General features: G+C 41.9%; 1 pseudogene across 1 annotated transcript in view; it reads left to right on the top strand.

Annotated features, from left to right (window-relative positions):
- Window positions 1-8,188, top strand: part of LOC123158617 (receptor-like protein EIX2) — a 68,340-nt pseudogene that overhangs the window by 1,268 nt on the left and 58,884 nt on the right. The window contains exon 3 of the transcript XR_006479354.1: window positions 1,002-1,177. The product of XR_006479354.1 is annotated as a receptor-like protein EIX2 (transcript). The remainder of the gene's footprint in view (window positions 1-1,001; window positions 1,178-8,188) is intronic.

Raw genomic sequence — 8,188 nt, forward strand, 5'->3', positions numbered from 1 at the left:
GATGGTGGTCCATGGGAGGGTTGGCTGCGGCCGGATCTGGCCGGGCGTGGTTGGATTCGTCCGGCCAGCGGTGGTTTCCTGCTACGGTGCGGTGACTGCGTGGTGCAGTGGATGCGACACAGCGGGGCGAGCTTGGCATGGCGATGTTGGACTCTGGGGCGGCAGCCCCGGGACGGTGGTTGATGTGTCGGCAGCCTGGAGTTTGTGCGGGCGTCGCGGCCGGCCGCGGTGTGCTTGGTGGAGGGAGGCTCGTCTCTCCTGTCTGGGCATGTTGGCTCAGTAGCGAGGCGTGGTGCTAGTCCCTGCGTTGCGATGGCGCGGTTGCTGTGTAGGGGTGCGCGGGTCAGTGGAGGTGCTGGTTAGCGTTGGTCGATCGCGTGGGAGTGGTGGTGTTGCTGATCCGGGCGAAAGCTTGGCCGGTGCTTGCTGGCCTGCGGCGGCGGCACTCGTGGGCATCGTTTTCTTCCTTGGAGGCGCCGTCGTGGTGATTTGTGCATCCTCATCTCTCGGGTCAAGATCTCCGGGCAAAAGTCAGGATCCTGGTTGGATCAGGCGGCGGCGGCGGCGGTAACGTCGTTTTCCCTTTTGGGGGCGCCGTCTTGGAGATCTTGGTCCCTTTTGTGCTTCCTGTAGGCTGGACGTGCACGGCATCGCGGTCGTGAGGTGCCTGGCCAGCGGTGAGGTTGGTGTGGCGTTGCGACGCGTGTGGCAACGACGATGGTGGCGAGCAGAGCCTGAGTCGCGGCTTGTTCTTTTGATGTCGAAGGTCCGGTGCGCCAATGGGTGTGCCCATGCTGGTTTCTGGCTCTGACAGAGAAGTCGGAGCTGCGGGAGGCGGGGCCGCTGCGGCAACGATGACTCCATGAGGGCGGTTTTCAGCATGCGGTGCTCTCCGGATGTTGCGTTGGACTAGGTCGTTTTTTCTCTAATTAACCGGGCAACTCTCTTCTTCTTAATCAATCAAAATGCCAAATCTTTTGCCTCATTTCAAAAAAAAAAAGTGTTTCGTGGCACTATTCCAGTTACAATAGCAGATCTTAGAAATCTTCAGTACCTGGATCTATCAAATAATAACATATCCGGTGTTATACCCGGGCATCTGTCAAACCTGACATGCATGACTCTGAAGGGCTTCAAACCTATAGAATTATATACTACCAGATGGACTCAACTTGGTGTAGCAATACTACATGACAATTCTGAGAATGATGGTCAATTTGGAGATATCCTGTCAATAATTATAAAAGGGCGACAACTTTCATATGGAGGCACTCTTGCATATTTCGTGGGCATTGATTTATCAAGCAACTTCCTAACAGGTGGAATTCCAACAGACATCACTTCCCTTGATGCAGTAACAAGTTTGAATTTATCAGCAAACTATCTGAGCGGAAAGATTCCTAAGAAGATCGGCGCCTTGCATTCATTGGAATCTCTTGACCTCTCCATGAACAGGCATACTTGTGAAATCCCATCAAGCTTATCAAGTTTCTCATCCCTGGGTTACTTGAACTTGTCCTACATCTGGAAGGATACCCTCAGGTCGCCAACTTGACATCCTCAATGCAGACAACCCAACATTTTAAGCGTGTTTATGACAAGTTGGGGCCATTTGTCAGTGCTGACTTAAAAAAAGCAGCCAAAGGCTAGCGTTCGAGGCCATTTAGTGTTGGTGCGAGAGGCAGGTGACAGGCATTAATGTCAAGCTGAAGGGTTTCTTCGGTCTTAATTGTATTTTTCTTTCTTGGTTAGTGTTCCTTTGTACTAAGGCTTGCATTCTACTGTCTTTTCAGTTTTGTTAGGTTAGTGTCTACGTGGATTGTACTATGATCTTTATAATCTATACCTACTAGTAAATGAGCTATTGCTTCTGCCCATCCGTCATTAAAATTACCCTCGATGTTGATACAAAGTACCCACTATGTCACCAATAAGTGGAAAAACAATTCGTTTTTGTGTTAGAGTGGCCCCGCCTTGCATGCAATTCATATACGTCTATGCCCACCAATATCATAACCGCACAAGCAGTCCTGGGTTCAAATCCCATCTGCTCTAATTTTTTCTGACTTTTTTTGTCATATTCAAGTACTTTTCAAAATATTTATATCTTTCAAACCATAACTTCAAATTTAACATATTATATATGAAAATCGCTCAGAAAAATGTGAATATTCTAAATATGATATTATTTTGTATGTTAATCATTTCCACATATGATATTATTTTTATATATTATTTTTGTATGTTAACATATTATATATGATATTATCTTCTGTCCTTCACTTCACCGGAACTATCGATGTTGGATTCTATATCAAAGATTGTCGATGAAAAGTTAGTGTAATTTATGATTAAAGTTGGTACCTATTATTCTACGATCTGATGCCCCAAGCCAATTTGATGTTTTCTATGATACTGTTCATGCAAGGACAACATAAGAAAGCTCACAATTTTATTTTCTTCGTATATAGAAAACCTACCTTATTCACATCATAAGATGTCTTTCTCTATGCACAAGACAGATTTTGGTCTTTATTTTTTGGTGAGCAGACATCCTTAATCTGACCTACTAGAGATTTATGGTGTGCAAATTGTTTTGGCGAGACAAGTCTATCTTACGCCTACCAAAATTAAGGAGAACGCCTAAGTGTCACTTAACAAATGGGTTGTACAGTCTTGCAATTTCGGACCAGCTACTTTTTTCGAACTTTTTTTTTCAGATTCAAGTACTTTTTAAAACATTTATATCTTTCAAACCATAATTTCAAATTTAACATATTATAAATGAAAATCGCTCAGGAAAATGCAAAGATTCTAAATATGATATTATTTTGTATGTTAATCATTTCTACATATAATATTGTTTTTATATATTGTTTTTGTATGTTAACATATTATGTATGATATTATTTTCTGTCCCTCACTTCACGGGAACTATCGATGTTGGATTCTATATCAAAGATTGTCGATGAAAACTTAGTGTAATTTGTGATTAAAGTTGGTACCTATTAATCTACGATCTGATGCCCCAGGCCAATTTGATGTTTTGTATGCTACTATTCATGCAAGGACAACATAAGAAAGCTCATAATTTTATTTTCTTCGTATATAGAAAACCTACCTTATTGACATCATAACATGTCTTTCTCTATGCACAACACAGATTTTGGTCTTTATTTTTTGGTGAGCAGACATCCTTAATCTGTCCTACTGGAGATTTATGGTGTGCAAATTGTTTTGGCTTCTAACACATATGGTCTTCCCTTGCTCTCTATAATGTAATACAGACAAAGAGGATTATCAATCAAGCTATATTAGTGAATCTTCAACATACTTCCCATAATAATTATTGATCATGTAGAACCAGGTAGATATGATGGGTTAGCGTCTGTCTTCTGTGTGTAGCTTTGTCTAGGATAAAGTTGCTTATTTCTCAAACAAAGCTAAGTTACATATCTCTTTCGGGTATAGCAAATACACATGGGTAGCAAAATCTCAGTTTGATATGCTTCTGTTACATGTCACACATTTAACAAGTCTTATGCAGGGGAAGGAAAATACAAGTACGAGTGCGGTTCTATATTCAAATGACACGGTCATAACAATGAATGAACTGATTAGTTTTCTTTCTGTGCATCTGTACCTCTAAATTCAGGTAAGTGCAATACATTGATAATAGCTAAGGAAGATGCTTTCTCAATTGCATCTTGATGGTTTTTGACAAACTAGGTCATCAAGCTAGCTATTGTACGACAGCTCTATTTCACGTCAGTTAGTAATCAGGATTCAAGATATCCATCAATGTATCAGCCTGGTATGTGGGACAGACAGGGTTGCATCCGGGAGTCTAGCGTCATCACGCCATTGCGCCTGCACGATACCGAGATGGTCCCGCTGTGGACTGCATCCGCAGCGACACACTTGCCAGGCCAACATTGGGCAACGACGAAGTCTGCAGAGTTTACCAATTAGATGGTTGTGGCCAGAACCAGATCATGCATGTTAAGCCATTACTTTCTTTGATGGAGATCGAAGTACTCATTGATATATTTGTGGTTACAAGTTGTTAGAAGTAATACTGATTTGCAACCATTCTCTTTATTATGAAAATCAGGTATTTATTCAGCGTAAGCAACAAATCCTAACATTCAAGCTTATACTGGGACCCCATATGGCGAGCCCAGTTGTTTGTTTGTAACTCACTGGGTTAAATGATGCTCCTTCAATAAAAAATATGGACGATCTTTTTCTGAATTTGATGGAGCACCATTTAGTTATCAATTTGATCTGAATTGTACCTTACTCTCGCCCCTTGTTTTCACCGTCGACAATCTTTAAATTACATGTATTTCTTCTGGATCTGATTTACATGAACAGAGCAAGGTAAGCAGACCTACTCAAGTTCATGTTCTTTGATTGCAGATGAAGGATACCATGTTCGGGACAGATGGGGGCTTCACGTGGCCGCTGCCGCTTGCCCAGGGAGGGGGTCTTTTGTCCCGGTTGGTGCCACCAACCGGGACCAAAAGGCTTCCACGCGTCAGCATTTCAGGGGCTGGGTTTTTTTTCTGAAGGGGGGGAGGGGGGGTAGGGGGTTTTTGTAGGGTTAATTTAGGGGTTTCATATATTGTGTTAGCTAGCTAATAGAGAGAAGTGTCCTCTCTTATCTCCGTGCTTGGTCGACGCTACGTATAGAGAGGACTCGACACGCTAGCTAGCTAGCTAGTAATCAAATGAAGGAAACTATTAAGTACAAAAGATCGTCATGAACATATACAGAAGTGATTGACCTCTCCTTCTCCGAGAGATTGGTCGAACAACAAGTTTTTGTATATCTATCCGACGCTACTGGTTACATATATATATATACAATGTGTAAGATCTCTTACAATACCCTAATATATAAACTCAACTTCCACATGCATGGTGGTATTCTCTGGCTTTATTGATGACGTGGTCAAGAAAGAATCCAGCCAATTCATCTTGAATTGCTTGCATGCGATCTTGTGGTAGGAGTTCATTCCGCACCTCCCACATCTAATTTGAATGAAACTCAACAGAAATGATGGTAATAAAATAAACTTGTGAATATTTTTTCTTACGCACTTCATATTGTCTTTTAGAGTAGCCCCGCCTATTCTTGGCCGTCGCGTTGTAGATGAACTCGCAGACGTAGTATCCACAGTAATTATTCCCAGCTTTCTGCCACAAGCATTTTACAAGAAATAGAGGTCAATCAAACTAATAATGAAGGGTATTGATGAAAGTAGGTAGAATCAATGGGAGATGCGTGCAACTAGCTAGCTAGTAGTACTTACTTTCGGGTATTTCCAACGCTGTTCCCGCGGCAGTTCTGAAACTTGTGCGGTGAATACTTTCCAAACCCTGCGAGACAAAGAAAACAATTACTTGATATCATGAAATGAACAAAGTTGCGATATGGTGCGATAATGATCGATTCAACTTACTTCTCGAGCATTTTAGACATGTCTGCATAGTCCTCGGGATCTTTTCTTCTCGAGTCTATGACGTTTACTAGTCCCTGCTCAAACTTAATCTCTAGGAGAATATAGTGAAACCTGCGCATGCATGCATAACTCATCAATTACATTAATTACTATAACCTTGAGTAATAATTAAGGGAAATCAAATATGCACAAGACAGTAACACTCACTTGAAGTTGTAAGGAAAGAGTATGGTATTTTTGTTTTGATTTATTACCAACGATCGTAGCAAGTTCTCCTCGATTTCTTTGGGATGAAATGTAACTGTAAATTGATCTATGAGATTTGTGTTAATGAACCCAATATCATACATTTCAGCTTTTCTGCATTCGACGATCTTCAATCTACATAATATAGTGAGGATAATCATATATACATGCAATGAAAGAGCTGAGCTATATATACAGACTTAATGACAGAAGTAGTACTTACAGACAGTAGCAAGTGACCGTTAATTTATCGAGGGCCTTTTGATTGGAAAACTGGAAGAACTCCTCAAATTGAACAGACAACTGCTGAATTCCAACGAGGTCGTGTTGATCCTCTTTAACTTTCAGCGTCAAAGTATCAATTTTTTTCTCCCCTGCAAACTTTTTGCAGGTTTCCATGTTACTAGTAGAAAAGGGGGCAATGGTCCAGGCCGGGTCAGCCCATTAGTCCCGGTTCAGTCCAGAACTGGGACCAATGGTGGCATTGGACCCGGTTCGTGAGCCCCGGGGGCGGCCGGGCCACGTGGGCCATTGGTCCCGGTTTGTCCGGACCTTTTGGTCTCGGTTGGTGGGACGAACCGGGACCAATGGGCCTCGCTCCTGGCCCACCACCATTGGTCCCGATTGGTGTGACAAACCGGAACCAAAGGCTTCCCATTAGTTCCGGTTCGGGCCACCAACCGGGACTAAAGGGTTGGTCCTCATTGCGGTCAGAGTTTAGTCTCACCTCGTCAACCGAAGGGCGCTCACACCCGTTTATAAGTGCCCTTATACAGGGAATTTGACCTAAATTCATATTGAATTTCTCTGAAGTTAGTAGAAATTTATTATGAATTTAGGTTGAATTTTCTCTATAAGCGCATCTATGCTCATTTTTTAGTAAAGTTAATCACAACTATTTATTTTTCTATTTATTTCTGAGTAGTTTTTTATATAGTTTTTTTCTTTTCTACTATATTTATTTTTTTCTATTTATTTCTGAGTTGTAATAAGTCATTAAAAATAAAAAAGAGGCGCAATGCACGTTAATTAGCTTCAAACCTTTCGGAATAGTGTAAACTGCACTGCGCATAGCTCCGTGCAGTCTACCATATTCCTCAAGGCTTAAAGCTAAGCAACGTGCAGGTTAGCAATGAGCCTCCTCTGCATCGTTTGTGCACTCGGGACTTTTAAACCGCTGCGAGTGCCTCTCGCTTGGCGAGGTGGGACTAAAAAACAGCTGCAGAAAGAATCAACTAAAAACTCTTTTACCGGTTCATGGCACGAACCGGTACTAAATAAATAATTAGAATTTTGTTCAAAACATTAAAAACAAAAGGAATTATCATAAAAAGAACATAAATAAGTAATTAGAATTTTGTTACAAACTTTAATAGCAAAAAAAATTATCATAAAAGAAAATAAATAAGTAATTAGAAAGATTATAATTATCTGAGCTAAAAGAAAAAGATAAAATAAAGCAAAAATCAAAAGAAAATAAATAATTCAAAGCGTAAAATAAAATAAATAAAATAAAAAAAGTGCCTCTCGCTTGGCGAAGTGGGACTAAAAAACAGCTGCAGAAAGAATCAACTAAAAAACTGTTTTACCGGTTCATGGCACGAATCGGTACTAAATAAATAATTAGAATTCTGTTCAAAACATTAAAAACAAAAAGAATTATCATAAAAGAACATAAATAAGTAATTAGAATTTTGTTACAAACTTTAATAGCAAAAAAAATTATCATAAAAGAAAATAAATAAGTAATTAGAAAGATTATAATTATCTGAGCTAAAAGAAAAATAAATAAAATAAAGCAAAAATCAAAAGAAAATAATAATTCAAAGCAAAAAATAAAATAAAAAAAGTGCCACCTAAAGGGCTACCACGGCCTGAATACGACTAGAAACCCAACAATGGGCCAGGATTCAGGCCCGCAATAGGCCCAATAGGCCCACAGGCACATATAGTGAGTTTAGGCCCGTAAGCCTGCATTTGAGAGGAGCTCGAGAGGGCAGCGGGACTGGGGCTTATAAACCATCCTCGAGCTCCCTCAGCTAGCGAGGTGGGACTAAACTTTCATGCCGCGACGCGGGCAGCACACGGCCTTTAGTCCCGGTTGGTGGCACCAACCGGAACTAAAGGGGACAATTGGTCCCGGTTCGTCGCACCAACCGGTACCAATGCCCCCCCTTTAGCCCCGGTTGGTGCCACCAACCGGGACCAAAGGCCTCTGCTTCCCGCCCTTTGGGCCGCTGAAAAGAGACCTTTGGTCCCGGTTGGTGGCACAAACCGGGACTAAAGGGTGCATTAGTCCCGGTTTGTCTCCCGAACCGGGACCAATGCGTCGTCTATATAACTGGCACTCGTCAAAATCTCGTTCAGTTCGTTCTTCCCCGCCCCCGACGCCGCCAGGCTGCCCGTCTCCGCCTCGCCGTCGCCGTCGTTGCCCCGCGTCGTCCTGTGCCGCCCCGACACCGTCGCCGCCCCCC

Source organism: Triticum aestivum, chromosome 7B (assembly GCF_018294505.1).
Source record: "Triticum aestivum cultivar Chinese Spring chromosome 7B, IWGSC CS RefSeq v2.1, whole genome shotgun sequence".
Classification (NCBI taxonomy): Eukaryota; Viridiplantae; Streptophyta; class Magnoliopsida; order Poales; family Poaceae; genus Triticum; species Triticum aestivum.